General features: G+C 36.8%; 1 non-coding gene across 1 annotated transcript; it reads right to left on the minus strand.

Annotated features, from left to right (window-relative positions):
• Positions 1 to 4,538: 4,538 nt before the first annotated feature.
• TRNAL-GAG (transfer RNA leucine (anticodon GAG)) lies at positions 4,539 to 4,615 on the minus strand. The gene has a single exon. It is a non-coding gene; the product is annotated as a tRNA-Leu (tRNA).
• Positions 4,616 to 20,583: the final 15,968 nt, after the last annotated feature.

The raw sequence follows: 20,583 nt of genomic DNA on the forward strand, positions 1-20,583 counted from the left end.
TAGTGTGCAAGTCTTATTTTTCTTGATTAAATTTAGTGCTAAGTACTTTTTCTTTCTGGTGTTGTAAATGGATTTTTTTTTTTAAATCTCTATTTCAGGTTGCTCGTTGCTAGTGTATGGAAATACAACTAATTTTTTATTACTGATATTACATCCTGCAATTTTGCCAAAATTGGTATTTTGTGGATTCTTCAGTTTTCTATTTATAAGGCTGTGTCATCTGCAAGTAGAGATTGTTTTTGCTTTTTTTTTTTCAATTTTGATGCTTTTATTTTTTTTCTTGCTTAATTTTCTTGGCTTTAAAAAGGTTCCACATATTTTAAGAATAAAAAAGGAAATACACAAATTCAGAAATCCAGCTTTCAAAAATAGACCTCTGAGTCTACCTCTTTCCCAGGGCTAGCAGGCCCAGTACATTTCATACCTTCTTTCAAAACATGTAATAATGTCATGGTACACTAAAGAAATGTCCTTCACACCATGATACTAAAGTAAACTTCTTTCCACAGGTCTTGGATTATTTTATTTCTTGGTGTTCTAATCGGGTCTTACTTTTCCTTTACATTCAAACTTTGTGTCACATAATTTTTATTCTAAGAGGCTCAAGAGTAGTAAGATGTAAAAGGAGGACTGCGGTAGGGGAATGCTAATTTGCAGAGGCAACATACTATCACTGTAAGTGAAAGTAGATATAAATTATAAATCTATAGCAAAACAATCCTTACTAAACTTGTGGATAAATAAAAGTATAAAGTAGCCTGACTAGGCAGTGGTGCAGAACATCGGACTAGGATGCGGAGAACCCAGGTTCAAAACCCTGAGGTCACTGGCTTGAGTGCAGGCTTACCAGCTTGAGTGCAGGCTAGCTGGCTTGAACGTGAGATCATAGACATAAACCCATGTTCGCTGGCTTGAGCCCAAAGGTTGCTGGCTTGAGCCCAACGGCCCTGGCTTGAGCAAGGGGTCACTTGCTCTGCTGTAGCCCACCAGTAAAGGCACATATGAGAAACAGTCAATGAACAACTAAGGAGCTGCAACAAAGAATTGATGCTTCTTATCTCTCTCCCTTCCTGTTTGTCCCTATCTGTCCCTATCTCTGACTCTCTCTGTCAAAAACAAATATAATAAAGTATAAAATAATCTTTGAGGAGCCCCACAAAAAAGGTCAACAAATAACCTAGAGTTTGTTTGTTTTTCTTATTAATAAACAGCATCATTTGTTAACTATCACTGGCAACTTACGTTTTTGGTAGTATATAATAGTGACTTCTCACAATTGACTTTATTTTTAATTTTGGACAATTTTAGAGTTTATTTTTTCTTTGTTGTATTCTTAGATCTCATGGTGGTGTGTCTACATATATATGCTTTTACACATTTATTGATTGGTTTTAGAGAGAGAGGAAAGGGTAAATAGAGCCTCAGAAACATTGATCTGTTTTTGTATGTGTCTTGACCAGGTATTGAACCAGTAATCTCTTTATCCGAAGGATGCTCTAACCAACTGAGTTATATGATCATAGCCACAGTTGATTTTCTGAGCATACAGGGCTGAATTTTTAATCTAAAATTTTCAGTTGTGACTTTGAAGAATTTGTTTCCTTCATAATCATGAATTTGGCTGGGGAAGGCATGCCTCATGATCAAAAATTCATGGGAAAAATCGTGTGTGTGTGTGTGTGTGTGTGTGTGTGTGTGTGTGTATTTTCATAAGTGAGAAGCAAGGAAGCAGAGAGACAGACTCCTCATGTGCCCGACCGGGATCCACCCGGAAATCCCACTAGGGGGCAATGCTCTGTCCATCTGGGGCATCGCTCCATTGTAACCAGAGCCATTCTAGTGCCTGAGGCATAGGCCATGGAGCCATCCTCAGCGCCCGGGCCAACTTTGCTTGAATGGAGCCTTGGCTGTGAGAGAGGAAGAGAGAGAAAGAGATAAAGGAAAGGGGAAAGCGTGGAGAAGCAGATGGGCACTTCTCCTGTGTGCCCTGGCTAGGAATAGAACCTGGGACTTCCACGCACCAGGCCAATGCTCTACCACTGAGCCAACTGACCAGGGCCTATCACTGATATTTTAAAACTTTTTATAATTTTGTTTCTCCCATGAACATTGTCTTTACATATTTATATCAAGTATCATGTAATAGTATAGATAAAAATGGATTCCTTTTCCTTAAGAATGAAATATTGGATTCAGAAAAATTAAATATTCTTTAAGAACCAAAACTGTGATTTATTATGTTATTTTACAACATATGCCTTTACTCCCATAGCAACTGTATTATGCAGTCCAATCTTTGTGGAATTCATTAAATAATATAAGTGACTTCCAATATTTACAGAAATTTTGTTTCAGATTATATAACGAAGAAGGGTGTGTGTGTGTGTGTTTTCAAAAGATGAGAGTAAGGCTAAACTGTGAAGTGAGATCAATGATTTTGAAAGTAGTAGTGGTTTAAAAAGCTTTATTTTTCCATATAGATTAGGAGTCCTTATCAAGGGTTAGATAACTTTATATATTTAATATGTGCAAACTTGTTTACCATGTATGTGTCAGGCACTTTCTTAAGTCTATATATGTAAAAATATTTACATATAACAACCCTATGAGACAGATATTATTCTTATTCCCATTTTTATACGTGAGGAAACTAAAGCCAATCAGTTTAGTGTGTGTACTTGTGGTAAATCCATGGTTTCCAGGATTTTTTTTTAAATTTTATTTATTTATTTATTTTTCACAGAGACAGAGAGTGAGTCAGAGAGAGGGATAGACAGGGACACACAGACAGGAACAGAGAGAGATGAGAAGCATCAATCATTAGTTTTTCATTGCGCATTGCAACACCTTAGTTGTTCATTGATTGCTTTCTCACATGTGCCTTGACCGCGGTCCTTCAGCAGACCGAGCAACCCCTTGCTGGAGCCAGCGACCTTGGGTCCAAGCTGGTGAGCCTTGCTCAAACCAGATGAGCCCGCACTCAAGCTGGCGACCTTGGGGTCTCGAACCTGGGTCCTTCCGCATCCCAGTCTGATGCTCTATCCACTGCACCACCGCCTGGTGAGGTGGTTTCCAGGATTTGAGCTAGATTATGCTCTCAAATAAACTTCCTCCACAAACCACTTCTGGCCAACAAGGTTTTGTTTTGTAAAATACTCTTATGAATCTAATGAGAAATGATGTCACCCACCAGTGTTACAATTTAGATTCTTTAATTTGTTTATTCAATAAACACTTATTGAATACCTAGTAACTGTCAGTTAAATACTGGGGTAACCTCTGTCAAGAAAATAGGGATCTTCCTTGCCCTCATAGATCTTATAGTCCAGCATAGGAAACCAGTATATTTTTAACCACATCAGTAATTACATAACTGAAGCTTTTGTTAATGCTGTAAGGTAGTTAAAAGAGTATGACAGACACTTGAGAGAATCTAGCACTTGTGGATGGTTATAGGTGCCAATTTTTATGTAATGTATCTAATCCACTCACTCAGACATATGGGTTGATTAAACTCAGGCAGAACGTTCTCACTTGAGGTTTCCCATGCAATTATAAGCACATAGTGGCTGGGGTAGGAGTCAGTTGAAAGCTCAACTGAGCAAATATTTAGCATGGCTTCTTCAGTGAACTGTCTAGCCCTTCAGCTTGTTCAGCTTGGTTGGTTTTCTACTGGCTAGCTAGTTGTTTTGTTTTTGTTTTATTTGTTTGTTTTCACAAAATGATTGTCTCAGGATAGTCAAACTTCTTACAAGGTAGCTGGTAGCTGGTGGCTAGTACTGGTACTCTCCTCCCCCATCCCTAATGTGTCTCTCAAGAGACCCAGGCACAATTTACAAGGTTTCTAATGGCCTAGTCTGAGAAACCATGTATTACTTCTGCCACATTTTTTTTTATTAAAAAAAAAGGTCAGCTCAAATACAGGTGAAGAAAACTAGACAAGGACATGAACACAGGGAGACATGGTTTATTAAGGAGCCATCTTTGAAGATTAGCTACCATAATGCACCATTTTGTTTATTCTCTTTTGCTAAAATACCTACTACATGAATGTTAGACCACTCGAGTGATTCTTCATTTAAAAAATTATTTTTTCTCTTATTTTGCTTCTCTCTTTTTCTTCTTTCTGGGATATGCCTTTGTATTTTCATCAAGATATCAACTAAATGTTATATTATTTTTAATTTCCATGAGCTCTCTTGTTCTATGCTTTTATTTTTACAACATGCAGCTGTTATTTCTTTTGTTTTGTTTTTATTTCTTTTTTTTTTCTTTTTGGATTTTTCTGAAGCTGGAAACGGGGAGGCAGTCAGACAGAGTCCCGCATGCGCCCACCAGGGGGTGATGCTCCGCCCATCCAGGACATCGCTCTGTCGTGACCAGAGCCACTGTAGCGCCTGGGGCAGAGGCCAAGGAGGCATCCCCAGCGCCCGGGCCATCTTTTGCTCCAATGGAGCCTCGGCTGCAGGAGGGGAAGAGAAAGACAGAGAGGAAGGAGGGGGGGAGGAGTGGAAAAGCAGATGGGCACCTCTCCTTTGTGCCCTGGCCGGGAATTGAACCCGGGACCTCCTGCACCTCAGGCCGACACTCTACCACTGAGCCAACCGGCCAGGGCCATTGTTTTTATTTCTTGATGTAACTTTTTTTTCTCCTCTAGCCTCTGGTATCAATTTTAAAACAATTTCTTTTTCTTTAATTAATTTTAATTTATTGTGCTAACATGGATTCAATTCTCCCACTCAACATAAAACACTCACCTCCCCAAGCACGTGCCCCGCATTATAGCTTCGTTGCCCCCTCTTCTTAACTCCCTCCCCCCTTCCTCCTGGGATTTTCTGTCCTGTTATCTGTACCTATGTGGTATGTATATCTAATATCACTAATCCCTTCACCTTCTCTGATCCTATCCCTTCATCCCCCTTCCCTCTGACTACTGTCCCTCTGCTCCCTGTAACCCTGCCTCTGTCTCTATTCCATTCCTCAGCTCACTGTATTCATTAGATTCCTCATATAAATTAGATCATATGATATTTGTCTTTTTCTGCCTGGCTTATTTCACGTAGCATAATTATCTCCAGGTCCATCCATTTCATCAAAAAAGGTAAAATTTTCTTCTTTTCCATAGCAGCATAGTATTCTATCGTATACCACAGCTTTTTAATCCATTCATCCACTGACAGACACTTGGGATATTTCCAGATCTTGGCTTTTGTAAACAATGCTGCCATAAACATGGGGGTGCATATCTTCTTTTACAACCATTTCTTTTTAATTCAATTATAGTTTACATGCAATATTATTTTATGTTAGTTACAATTTGCTGCTATTTTTTTTCTGTTTAAGTTTTCTTCTAAACCCTGGATTACCATATTTCTTCCAAGTTCCTCCCTTCCCCACTCTACCACCATTTGGCTTATTTTATTATCTTCCATTAATATAGGAGTCACCTCACATGTCTGGTGATTTAAGACATCTACCACTTATATTTAAGAATGAAACACTTGCCTGGCCAGGTGGTGCAGTGAATAGAGCATCAGCCAGGGATGCAGAGGACCCAATTTTGAAACTCTGAGATCTCTGGCTTGAGCTTGGGCTCATCCAGCTTGAGCTTGGGCTCATCCAGCTTGAGCATGGGCTCACCAGCTTGAGTGAAGGGTTGCTGACTTGAGCGTGGAATGATAGATATGACCCCATGGTCGCTGGCTTGAGCAAGGGGTTACTGTCTTGGCTGTAGCTCTCTGGTCAAGGCATATATGAAAAAGCAATCAATGAACAACTAAGGTGCTGCAATAAAGAACTGATGCTTCTCATCTCTCTCCCTTCCTGTCTGTCTGCTTCTATCAGTCCCTCTCTCTGTGTCTCTTGCTAAAACAAACAAAAAGAATGAAACACTTATTGGACAAAGTTTTTTATCTAATAGCCAATGGGAGATTTGTAGAAATCTGGCCATTTCATGAGTAGATGTACCAATGCCATTTTTTATGAGCTATTTCTCTTCAGCTAGTGACTGTCTGTAGAGAAGAATCATGCAAACTCCTATCTGGATGAATAACCTTGATTACAGATAATCTGAAACTCCCCTTTGATAAAGAGTCACTATGTACCTCTGGATTATTCAAGGTTCTCCAGAGAAACAGAACCAATAAGAGATTAGATAGATAAATAGATAGGTGATAGATAGATAATAAATAAATAATAGACATTCAGGTAGACAGATAGATATAAGGAATTGAATCAAATAACTATTAATAGAAACTATCAGGTCTAAATCTCTAGTATGGGTCGGCAGACAATTTCTAGGAGAACTAATGTGTGGTTGCAGTCTGAAGAGCCTGCAACCTAGCAAACCAAGGAAGCCAGTGGTTCACATGAATGCAGGCAACTAAAGAATTTACTTCTTTCTTAGGTAAGTTGTTTTTTTTCTTCTGTTCAGCCCTTCTGCTGATTATATTAGGCCCACCTACATTATGAGAGGCAATCTGCTTACTTAACCTCATCCAAACTACTCTCTAAATTAACACATAAAGCTATTGCAATCTCACTGATTAGTATGTACACTTTTAGTTAATTTATCATGATGTTTTCATAAAACTCCATCCTTAGTTGGTACCAGGTATCACTGAGTCCAGAGCCCTTTTGTTTCAAAGTCTCTGGTGATTAAAATTTTATCTTATAGCTGCTTTGACAAATAGAATGTTGTAGAAATGATACTGTATCAGTTTTGGGCCTGAAATTTAAAAGAGGGTTTCTCAAATTCAGCATTACTGACATTTGAATTTTAATAACTTACTGGTGTATGAGGCTGACTTGTACATTATTATAGGGTGTTTAGCAGCATCCCTGGCCCCTACTAACTAGATGCAAGTTTACCTTCCTTCCACTTGTGACAACTAAAAGTGTATTCAGAGATAGCTAACTATTCTCCAGGATAGGGGGAAAATAACCCCCAGTTGAGAACCATTGTGTTAACAAGATAGATCTTCTATTTCCTAATTCTTGGAATGCTCACTTCTGGAATTTGTGTACTGGGTAAATCCAGTCTCCACATGAGAGATCTGATTATCTTGAGATAACCATGCTATGAGGAAGCCCGTGTATGGAGAGAAAAGACTGGCTGACTCTGAGCTGTTTCAACCATCACATCTGAGGTGCCAAACATGTAGAGGAAGAAGCCATTTTGAACAGTCACTCAGTAAAGTTTTCAAATGACTTCAACCCTTACTACCATTTGCCTGTAACTGCTTGAGGGAATCCAAAGGAGAACAACTCAGCTGATCCCTGTAAATTCACAGAATATTGAGAGATGATAATACATTTTTATTTCAAGCCATTATGTTTTGGGATAGCTTATTACAAAATAATAAGTAAACTGAATATAAATTATCAAAGAAATAATGCTTTTTTAGTTCTAAAGTACCTGAAACTCTGGATTAAAAATATATATGTAGTGCCCAGCAAAATGAATTAAAAAAGAAAAGTGACAAGGGACATAATTTGGAAGTTTTAGAGCATTATGAAAATTTTTTAAAAGCATAGAAATTTACTATTATTATTCTCATTCTCTTTCTTACTTTCTCTCTCATGTGTTCATGTGTGTTTTTGCATATACACCCCAGATAAGTCACTTCTTATACAAAAGAAAAGAAATAAGAATGTCAAAATACTTCCAAAAAATACCTGGAAACTTGAAGACAGTGAATTATGACTCCAAAATTATTACTTAAAAGTAATTTACAACCACTCATATGTGGAACCTAATGAACAAAATAAACTAACAAACAAAATATAAACATTCATAGATTCAGAGAACAGATTGATAGTTGTCAGAGGGTAATGGTATTGAAGTCTGGGTAAAAGAGCTAAAGGAATTAAGCAAAGAAAAATAAAACTCATAGACATAAACAACAGTATGGTGATTAAAAAAAAAGAAAAGAGATTGGGTGGAGGTAGAAAATAGTAAAGGATAGATAAATGGTGATGGAAGGAGCCTGACTTGGGTTGGTGAATGCATAATAAAATATATAGATGGTTCCTGGAGTGCAGAGGTTACCGGTTCAATTCCCTGGTCAGGACACATACAGGGGCAGCTCAATGTTTCTATCTCTCTCTCCTTTTCCCTGTCTCTCAGAAAAAAAACAAGCAATTTACAGCTTAGAATACACACACTAACACACACACACAAAATTTAACAATTAAGTGTGAGAGTAAAATAAGAACATTTTTTCTTTTTTATTGAATTAATTGGGGTACAAGTTTCAAGTGTATAACTCAATAAAACATCATTATGTTGGGCTCACTCCATTGTGAGACCATCACACCAAGCAAATTTCCATTTCCATCCCCATTCTCTCTACCTTGCCCACCTTCACCTACCTCCTACCCCCATTTTCCTCTGGCTATTAACACACTGTTGTTTGTATCAATATGTCATATATTTATAAGGTAGAAAAGAGAGAGAGAGAAAGATATATATATATATATATATATATATATATATGTATTATTTTGCTTAATCTCTTCACCATATTTAATCCAGTCACCCACCCACCCACCCTCCCCTCTGACAAGTGTCAGTCTCTTCCATGTATCTATACATCTGTTTTTATTTTGTCAGTTTATTTTTTTCATTATAGTCCACATATAAATGGCATCATATGGTATTTGTGTTTCTCTGACTGGGTTATTTCACTTACATTTTCATACATGGAAAGTCTCAAATATTTTATCTCCTATGCACTTTCTCAGAAAAATAATATAAAGATAGTACTTAATTATGTCAAATTTGAAGCTTACATTTAAGTTTTTAAATGGAATGTTACATTATACTATGGGAATTATTTTATATTACCACTATCTTAGAAAGAATTAGAAGAGAAGAGATCAGAAGGAAAGGAATAAGAACAGATAAGTTAGGATGGTGGAAATAGAAGGAAAATAAAAACCCAGAGGAAAATTTCTTTGCAGGAAGGGCTGACAGACTAGAGTTTGACATTTAGATATGGAGTGCATCCCAGGAGGTTTCAGGAGGATTTATTTCTCTGAAGTATAGGGACCATGGTAGTTAAGGATGTTCTAATGTAGGGATATCCTTTAATTATGTCAAATTTGGATAATACATTTTTAATAGAGTGTTACCTTAGACCTATGGGAATTATTTTATATTGCTACTATCTTAGAATAAATTAGGATGAGTGACAGATCAAATGAAATATGAAGCAGGATCTAAAATGACAGTCAACAAACACATCTCCTCGGTTTGGGTTGCCTAAAGCAATTAGTTCTTAGATTACTTTTATACGATTTATTATTTTTCTCTCCTTTTTTATTGATTGATCTTATAGAGACAGAAAGGAAGGTAGAAAGAGAGAGAGAGGGGGACATTTGTTCATTGTTCCATTTAGTGATACATTTGTTGTTTGCTTTCCATATGTGCCCAAATGGGATCAGACTCATAACCTTGCCATTTAGGGAGGATGTTCTTACCAACTAAGCTCATGAACTGGAGCTCATACTCATTTCTTAAGATCAGAAGAAAATGCCTCTTTTTTTTTTTTCATATTCCATTGTTTTCCATTTCAAAAATAAAGAATAAGCTCTCTCTCTCTAAAAGTGTTTGTCTGTGGGAAACCAGCCTGAATACAAGAGCTAAGAGAATAACAAGTAAATAGAGCAAAAGCCTTTATCAGAACATACCTGGAAGCATTCTTGCATCTGAACATCATGCCATATCAGATCAACACTGAGTCCCTGAGGCAGCAGTATGAAAGATAGCTTGGCAGATATAAAATATATGTGTTCACAAGTAACTAAAGTTATTTCAGATTCAAAAAACTCTTAAATGAAGACAAAATCTTCAATGATCCAGTCAAACATGAAATAGGAACGGAGGATATATAGAGGACAAAAAATAAGCTTGGAGGAAAGGATAGCCCTAGAATAATTCTAACCACTGTTGCTTCACATGGATAATTACGGCAAAAGTGTTTACTTTGTTAATATCATAGAAAAGATACACAAGGCCCTGGCCAGTTGGCTCAGTGGTAGAGCGTCGGCCTGGCGTGCAGGGGTCCCGGGTTCTATTCCCAGCCAGGGCACACAGGAGAAGCGCCCATCTGCTTCTCCACCCCTCCCCCTCTCCTTCCTCTCTGTCTCTCTCTTCCCCTCCCACAGCCGAGGCTCCATTGGAGCAAAGATGGCCCGGGCGCCTTGGCCTCTGCCCCAGGCGCTAGAGTGGCTCTGGTCGCGGCAGAGCGACGCCCCGGAGGGGCAGAGCATCACCCCCTGGCGGGCAGAGTGTCGCCCCCTGGCGGGCGTGCCGGGTGGATCCCGGTTGGGCGCATGCGGGAGTCTGTCTGTCTCTCCCCGTTTCCAGCTTCAGAAAAATACACACACAAAAAAAAAAAAAAAAAAAAAGAAAGAAAGAAAAGATACACAAGTATAATTGTTCCAAAAAGATTACCCGTTCTGATGGAACTGTTTTACTCCTAATAGTTGTGTGCCCGTAGATTATGTCATGCAAATAGAAGAAAAAAGATTTGCATATTCAATGGGAACTTTAAGGTTGTAAGGTCTCATTGATGAGTGTTTCAGAATCTCAATGAGAAAATATTAGAAGGTATAACCTGTATAATTATGTTAACCAGTGTCTCACCCTAATAAAGTCAATAAAAATGGAAGATGGATCATTTTATGTAAAACTCCAAATGGCTTTTAATAAAACAAATTTGTATTTTAATGGATAAATCTAATTGCACTAAATAATGCAAAGATTTACTTGAAGCAAGCATAATGCATAAGCTCAGTGATTAGACGAGGGATCAAAATGTACAAGTATCAAAAGAAAGTGTGGAAACCATAACATTTCAAAAGTTATCTCATGAAAGTAGTTACTAGGAAGTAGAAACTGGCGGCCGGATGGCTCAATTTGACCTGTACTCAAGTTTTGTTTTGTTCACATAGTTTGTTTCTTTTTTTTCTTTCTTGAATTCATTCAACGTTGGTTAATAAAATTATACAGGTTTCAGAGGTACAATTCTGTAATACATCATCTATATATTTTATTGTGTGATCACCACTCTAAATCAAGTGTCCTTTTATCAAAGGGTGATAAATTGCAATAGTTTTATTGTTGTTGTTTACTTCAATTAAATTATACTATACATATAGAAATGTACATGTCATAAGTTAAAAATTTAAATAATTTTCCTAAAATGAACACTCCATAATTAGAAAATGTAATATTAAAAAAAAACCTCTAAAATTCCCTTTAATGCTCCTTTTTTAGCCATTATTCCTCTATTAAGAGTAGTTTCAATCACATTTAAAAATATGGATTAATTTTATCATCTTTTGAAACTCATATAAATGAGATCATAAAACATGTCCACTTTGATATCTGACCTCTTTCACTCAACATTATGTTTGTGAAACTCAATCTTATCTTTTACTGAAGTGGTAGTTTGGCCAAAATGTGAAACTGCTAAGTATCATTGTATGAACATACCATTATTTATTCATTTTACTGTCAATGAGAGTGTAAGTAGTTTCCAGTTTGAGACTACTATGAATAAATCTGCTACAAGTAATCTTGAGCATATTTTTGGTGATATTGCATTCGGTTGAGTAGAATTTCTAAAGAAGTTTTATCAATTTACATTTTCATTAAGAACAGTGTTTGTTAAGTGGTATAAAGCTAGATACTATATACTAAACTAGTAGATGTCAAAATATTAATAAAAGAGATAATGTGAGGATGACATAGAAATTGCTCTATAGAAGACACTGCTAGATAGATAACATAATATTCATTCTGAAATCTTTTCCTCTACCCATTTCTGTATAGGAGGCAAGAAAACTATATAGTTAGGTTCACAAATTCTCTTGAACTAGGGATGACCATTTAAGCAGTTTGGGCTAATAGGGTATAATAAGAAGTCTGTTGATGGTTTCTGGGTGGCTTTTGTTTTCCTGATACATACATGAATAAAAAGTGCAATTTCTTTCCTACATATTTCCTTTCTTGAAGGTGAAAGTGATATTTCATACAATGGCAGCCATATTGCTATCATGAAAAGAGTGTCAGACACACCACCCGTGATATTTTTGAGCTATTGAATCAATACCAGTATCTGCCTACTTCCAAAATTTTTGTCATATCAGAAAAATAAATGCTTATTTAGGCTATTATCAGCTGTGTTTTTTGTTAATTGTAGTTCAGGACATTTCTTAGTGATAAGTATTGAAATTCATTAACAAAAAGATAATCCTAATTGTAAATTTGGCAGTATAACAAATAAAAAATATAGGAAACTTACCAACAACTGAAATTTGAAATAAAAAAATACCATTTACATTACACATCCCAAAATGAAATACTTATGTATAAATCAAACAAAATATATATATACAAGACCTATTTGAGAAAAATAGCAAAACATTGATGAACAAAATCAAAGAAGAGCCCTGGTCAGATAGTTTGGTTAGTTAGAGCATAATCCCAAAGTGCAAAGATTGTCAGTTCAATTCCCAGTTAGGGCACTTACACGATGTTCTTCCCACCACCCCTTCTCTCTCGACAGAGATAGAAAGAGAGAGACAGAGAGAGGGACAGATAGGGACAGACAAACAGGAAGGGAGAGAGATGAGAAGCATCAATTCTTCATTGCGGCTCTTAAATTGTTCATTGATAGATTTCTCATATGTACCTTGATTGGGGAGCTACAGCAGAGCGAGTGACACCTTGCTCAAGCCAGCAACCTTGGGCTTCAAGTCAGGGACCATGGGATCATGTCTATGATCCCACACTCAAGCAAGCAACATCGCGCTCAAGCTGGTGAGCCCATGCTCAAGCTGGATGAGCCTGCACTCAAGCTGGCGACCTTGGAATTTCAAGCCTGGGTCCTCTGCATCCCAATTCACACTCTATTCACTGCACCACTGCCTGGTCAGACAGGTGTTCTCTATTGATGTTCTACTCTCTCTCTCTTTCTCACTCTCTCTCTCACTCTTGCTCTCCCTTTATCTATTACTACTAAATTTTAAGACTTACTATACAGCTATAGTATGATATTGGTGAAATAATAGGCAAATAGATAAGTGGGTCAGAATAGAGAGCTCCAGAACAGATATACATAAATATAGTCAACTGATATTTGACAAAAGATCAAAGGCAATACAATGCAGCAAAAAAAAAAAAATCTCTTCAACAAATGGTCCTGGAACAATTGAATATCCATCCATAAATAAATAAATAAAATCTAGACAGAGAACTTTTATTGTACTTTTTATAAAAATTAACTTAAAATGGATTATAGTCCTAAGTGTAAAATGCAAAAATATAAGGTCTACCAGAAAGTTCTGTCCGTTTTTAGAATAAAACAAAATACACATTTTTCTTACCGTCAATAAACTTTATTAAATAATATAATTGCCGTTATTATTAATGATTTCTTGCCAGCATGAGAGCAATTTGTATATCCCATTTTTGAAAAATGTTTTATCTTTTGATGTGAAAAATTGAACCAGTGCTTGTTTGATACCTTCTTCATTTTTGAATTTTTTGCCCTTCAAAAAATTTTGTAAGGACAAAAACAAGTGATAGTCGGAGGGTGCTAAGTCCGGGGAATATGGTGGATGCGACAAACATGCTTCTGTAGCATTTCTTCCTTGTTGAAATTCGTAAAAATTACAGTGGAGTAAATGAACTTTATCAGTAGCCATGGGTACACTATGGCTTCACACATAAGACTAATGTGAATTAACTTTGTTTTAGTTAATTTGCTACGTCAGTATGTATACATTAAGTGATAAAAATAGAGAGGCACACATGCGCCAAATAAACATGCACTTACGTGTCGAAACTTGTGATGGAAACAGACAGAACTTTCCGGTAGACCTTATGTAAAACTCTTAGAAGATAATATAGGAGAAGAATTAGGTGAGCTTAGATATGATGATGCCTTTTCATAAATGATACCAAAGACATGATCTATGAAATAAGCAACTGTTAAGCTGAAATTCATTAAAATTAAAAACAATTCTGTGAAAAACAGTGTCAAGGGAATTAGAAAACAAGCCACAGACTAGAAGAAAATGTCTACAAAAGACACATCTTATAAAGGTAGAAATCCATCAAGAGTATATATTCCTTGTAAACATTTATGCACCCAATATAGGAGCATCTAATATGTAAAGCAAATTTGGGTGAACATAAAGGGAGAGATTGACAGCAATATAGTTATAATAGGCAATTATAATACTTCACTGACAACCATGGGTAGATCTTCCACATAGAAAACTCACAAAGAAATGGAGGCATTAAATGATATTCTAGCCTTGGCCGGTTGGCCAGGTGGTAGAGTGTTGGCCAGGTGTATGAATGTCCCTGGTTCTATTCCCGGTGAGGGCACACAGGTGAAGCACCCATCTGCTCTCTACACTCCTCCCCCTCTTACTTCTCTCTCTCTCTCTCTCCCCCTCTTGCAGCTGTGGCTCAATTGGAGCAAGTTGGCTCCATGGCCTCTGCCTCAAGTGCTAAGATCTCAGCTGCTGAGCAACAGAGCAATCCCCCAGATGGGCAAAGCATCGTCCCTAGTGGGCTTTCTGGATGGATCTTGGTAAGGGCACTTGTGGGAGTCTGTTTCTGCCTCTCCTCCTCTCACTAAATATAAATAAATAAATAAATAAATAACACACTAGATTAGCTGGATTTAATAGATAACTTCAAAATAGTTCTCCCCAAAGCAGCAGAATATACATTCTTTTCAAGTATACATGGTACATTTTTTAGGATAGACCATATGTTAGGGCATAAAACAAGTTTTGATAATTTTTTAATTTTATTAAGAAAATTGACTTTAACAGAGTAACCTTGATCAATAAGAGTACATAGGGCCTGGCCAGTTGGCTCAGTGGTAGAGCATTGGCCTGGCTTGTAGAAGTCCTGGGTTTGATTCCCAACCAGGGCACACAGGAGAAGTGCCCATCTGCTTCTCCACCTTTCCCCCTCTCCTTTCTATCTATCTCTCTCTCTTCCCCTCCCACAGCCAAGGCTCCATTAGAGCAAAGTTGTCCCGAGCACTGAGGATGGCTCTGTGGCCTCTGCCTCAGTCGCTTGAATGACTCCAGTTGCAATGGAGTAACACCCCAGATAGGCAGAGCATCACCCCCTAATGGGCTTGCTTGGCGGATCCCTGTCGGATGCATGCAGGAGGAGTCTGTCTCTCTGCCTCCCAGCTTCTCACTTCAGAAAAAATAAAAAAAATAAAAAAGAGTAATAGATTTCGGGTGAAATCTGAACTGTTGATTATGTTTTATACCCATCATCCAAAGTCAAATCATTTTCTATCACCTTATATTTTTCCCTCTTTACACTTCAAGTCTTGATAAATTTAACAAGATTTGATATCATGTCAAGCATCTTCTCTGACCATAATTGTATGAAATTTGAAATCAATCACAAGGGAAAAAAAGGGAGATAAACATGGAGGCTAAATAACATGTTCCTAAACAATGAACGGGTTAACAATGAGTTGAAGTAAGATATCAAAAGAGGCCCTGACCAGTTTGCTCAGTGGTAGAGCGTTGGCCTGGCGTTCAGGAGTCCCAGGTTCGATTCCTAGCCAGGGTACACAGGAAAGGCGCCCATCTGCTTCTCCACCCCCCCTTCCTCTCTGTCTCTCTCTTCCCCTCCCGCAGCCGATGCTCCATTGGAGTAAAAAGATGGCCTGGGCGCTGGGGATGGCTCCTTGGCCTCTGCCCCAGGTGCTAGAGTGGCTCTGGTCGCGACAGAGCGACGCCCCGGATGGGCAGAGCATCGCCCCCTTGTGGGTGTGCCGGGTGGATCCCGGTCGGGCGCATGCGGGAGTCTGTCTGACTGCCTCCGGGTTTCCAGCTTCAGAAAAAAAAAATATCAAAAGATACTTTGAAATAAAAATTAATACTCAAAAAATAGAAAAACACAAACATTTGGATATTAAACAAATGCTACTAAACAACTAATGAATCAATTAAGAAATAAAAAAATACCTTGAGATTAAAAAAAATATCTAACATACCAACATTTATTGAATGCAGAAAAATCAGTCCTGAGAGGGAAGTACATAATGATAAATAAATTGGAGATAAACAACTTAACTTTACACACCAAGGAACTAAAAATGAAAAAGAAAAAACAAAGCCTTAATTTAGGAGAAGGAAGAAAATAACAAGAATTAGAGTAGAATTAAATAAAAAGACAATAGAAAAAATTCAGTGAATCTAAGAACTGGTACTTTGAATAGATCAACAAAATTAACAATCTTCAGTTAAACTCACAAAGAAAAAAAAAGAACACGAACACAAATAAAATTAAAAAATTAAAAGGATATTACAATTGATATCACAGAAATACAAAGGTTCATAAGAGACTATAAATAAATGCACACTATCAAACTGGACAACCTGGAAGAAAAAGAAAAAATCTCTAGAAACATGAAACTTACTAAGACTGAATCATAATGAACTATTAAATCTGAACAGACTGATTACCAACTAGGGGACTGAGTCATTACAGAAATACCTTGAGGATATTCGGGATCTGTTCCAGATCACTGCAATTAAGCAAATATTGAAAAAAAAAAGTCAGTTACACCATTCATTTGGTTTCCCATTACATATAAAATTATGTTCACATGATGCTGTAGTCTATTAAGGGTGCAATAGCATGTTTTCTTAAACTAACATTCTACATAGCTTTATTAAAGATAAATTTTTGCTTAAAAATGCTGGCTGTTGTCTGAGCCTTCAGCTAGTCATAAAATTTTAGCTGATGAAAAGATTTGTCATAATTCTGATGGCTCATGACTGATAAAGGTTGTGGTTGCTGAAGATTGAGGTCGCTGTGACAATTTCTTAAAATAAGGCAATAATAAAATTTGCTACATTGATTGAATATTTCTTTTACAAATTATTTTCTCTAGAGCATGTGATGTTGTTTAATAGCATTTATCCACAGTAGAATATCTTTAAAATTTGGAGTCAATCTTCTGAACCTTGTTTCTACTGTACCTACTAGTTGTATGTAATATTCTAAATCCTTTGCTGTCATTGCAACATCTTTCACAACATCTCACCAGAATCAGATTCCATATTAATTTTTCTTCATTCATAAAAGTAACTCCTCATTTATTAAAGTTTTAAAAGATTGCAACAATTTAGTTACATCTTCATGTTCCACTTCTAATTTTAGTTATCATCTATTTTCACCATATCTGTAGTTACTTTCTCTATTGAACTTTGAATCCCTTCAAAGTTATTCGTGAGGTTTGGAATCAACTTCTCCCAAACTCCTGTTAATGTCAATATTTTGACCTCTTCCCATGAACCACAGATATTCTTAAAAACATCTGAGTTGGAGAATCTTTTCCAAGAGGTTTATTAATTCACTTTGCCCAGATTCATCAGAGAAATCAGTATGTATGGCAGCTATAATCTTACAGAAAAGTATTTCTGACTTGAAAGTATAAATTAGTCCCTGACTTTGGGATTCAAAATAGATGCTGTATTAGGAGGCATAAAATTACTATTAATCTCATTGTTTATCTAAATCAGAGCTCTTAGATGACCAGGTTCATTGTCAGTGAGCAGTAATGTTGTGAAAGGAATCTTTTTTTCTTAGCAGTTCTCAAGAATAGCTTAAAATATTAAGGAAACCCTGTTGTAAATAGATGTGCTGTCATCCAGGCTTTGTTGTTCCATTTATAGATCACAGGCAGAGTATATTTAGCATAATTCTTAAGGGCCTTAGTATATTTGAAATGGTAAATAAGCACTGCATTCAACTTAAAGTCACCAGATGCATTAGTCCCAACCAAGAGAATCAGCCTGTCCATTGAAATTTTGAAGCCAGGCATTGATTTCTCCTCTCTAGGAGAAGAGAAATTTCTGGATGGCAGTCTTCTTTTAATTTAAGGTTGTTGTATATACATTGAAAATCTATTGTTTAGTATAGCCACCTTAATTTTATTTAACTAGATCTGGAGAACTCACTGCAGCTTCTATATCATTTCCTGCTTCACCTTGCACTTTTATGTTGTAAAGACAGTTTCTTTCCTTAAGTCTCGCGAATAAAACTGCTAGCTTCAACTATTTCTTATGGACCTTCTTCACTTCTTCCAGCCTTCATAAAATCAAAGGAAATTAAAATCTTGCTCTGAATTAAACTTTGACTTAAGTGAAACTTATGGCTGATTTGATCTTCCATCCAGATGACTAAAACTTTTTTCCAAATCAGCCATAATGCTGTTTTACTTTCTTATTTTTATGTGTTTACTGGAGTAACTCATTTAATTTTCTTCAAGAGGATTTTTTTATTCACAACTTGACTAACCTATCTAAGCTTTTGACATGGTTTTTACAGTAAGATTAGTCATTTCTAGCCTTTTAAAAAGTGAAACACATCTGATTTTTCCTTTCACTTGAACAATTAGAAGCCATTTTAGGGTTATTTGGCCTGATTTCAATACTATTATGTCCCAGGGAATAAGAAGGCCTGAAGGGAGGATGAGAGATGAGAAAAAAGCAAGTTGACAAGGCAGTCAGCTCAAATATTATTTTTTAATTTCACTGTCTTACATGGATGTAGTTAGTAACACCCCAAAACAATTACAATGGTAAAATTAAAAATTACTGATCACAAATAATGACAAATATAATAATTAAAAAGTTTGAAATGTTTTAAGAATTATCAAATGTGACACAGAGGAGAAAAATCTTCCAAACATACATATATATATATGTATCCAAAATACAATATATATATATATATATTGTATTTTTCTGAAGCTGGAAATGGGGATAGACAGTCAGACAGACTCCCGCATGCGCCTGACCGGGATCCACCCGGCACGCCCACAGGGGGCGACGCTCTGCCCCTCCGGGGCGTCGCTCTGTCACGACCAGAGCTACTCTAGTGCCTGGAGCAGAGGCCAAGGAGCCATCCCCAGCGCCCGGGCCATCTTTGCTCCAATGGAGCCTCGGCTGCGGGAGGGGAAGAGAGACAGAGAGGAAGGAGAGGGGGAGGGGTGGAGAAGCAGATGGGCGCTTCTCCTGTGTGCCCTGGCCGGGAATCAAACCTGGGACTGCTGCATGCCAGGCCGACGCTCTACCACTGAGCCAACCGGCCAGGGCTCCAAACATATTTTTGATACCAGCATTATCTGAATGCCAAAATCAGACAAGGATACCACAAAATAAAAATTAAAGGCCAATATCTCTAATGAACATAGATGCAAAAATCCTCAAAAAATATTAGCAAAACAAGTTCAACAATACATTAAAAAGATTGTGAAATTTATTCCAGATATGAAAGATTGGTTCAATATTTACAAATTAGTTACATCATATACCACATTAACAAAAAAGAAAGATAAAAATGATAAGTCATCTCATTAGATGCAGAATAAGCATTTGACAACACTTAACAATTATTTATGATAAAAATACCTAACAAACCCGGTATAAATGGAACATACCTCAACATAATAAAGGGCCTATATGAGAAGCCCACAGATAACATCACACTCAACAGTGATAAGATTTCAGCTTTTCCTCAAACACAACAAGACAAAAATTGTCCTCTATCACCACTTTTATTCAACATAGTATTGAAAGTCTTAGTCAGAACAATTAAACAAGAAAAAAAATCACCTAAATTGGAAAAGAAGAAGTGAAACTGTCACCATTGGCACATTACATAATATTATACATAGAACACCTTAAATATTTCTTAAAGAAAACTTAAAAAGAACAAATAAACAAATTTAGTAAAGTTGCACAATCGATACAGAATAATCTGTTGCATATCTTTACACTAATAATAAACTATCAGAAAGATAAATTAATAAAACAATCCCATTTACAATCATATCAAAAGAATAAAATATATAAGAATAAATGTAACCAAAGAAGTGGAAGACCTACATATTGATAACTACAAAACATCAGTAAAAGAAGTTTTAAAAGATACGAATATATGGAAAGACATTCTTTGTTTATGAATTGGGAAAATTAGTATTGTTAAAATGAGTATACTACTAAAAATCTGTATACACATTCAATGCAATCACTATCAAATTTCCATGAGTTTTTTTTGTTTTGTTTTGTTTTGTTTTACAGAGACAGAGAGAGTCAGAGATAGGGATAGACAGGGACAGACAGACAGAAAGGGAGAGAGATGAGAAGCATCAATCATTAGTTTTTCATTGCGCATTGCGACACCTTAGTTGTTCATTCATTGCTTTCTCATATGTGCCCTGACCGCGGGCTTTCAGCAGACCGAGTAACCCCTTGCTCGAGCCAGCAACCTTGGGTCCAAGCTGGTGAGCTTTTGCTCAACCTGATGAGCCCATGCTCAAGCTGGAGACCTCGGGGTCTCGAACCTGAGTCCTCTGCATCCCAATCCAACACCCTATCCACTGCGCCACTGCCTGGTCAGGCTTTCCATGAGTTTTTTACAGAAATAAAACAAACAATTCTAAAATTGATATGGCACCAACAAAGATGCTGAAAACTAAACCTATCTTGAGGAAAATGAAGAAAGTGGGA

Source organism: Saccopteryx bilineata, chromosome X (genome assembly GCF_036850765.1).
Source record: "Saccopteryx bilineata isolate mSacBil1 chromosome X, mSacBil1_pri_phased_curated, whole genome shotgun sequence".
NCBI classification, from domain to species: Eukaryota; Metazoa; Chordata; class Mammalia; order Chiroptera; family Emballonuridae; genus Saccopteryx; species Saccopteryx bilineata.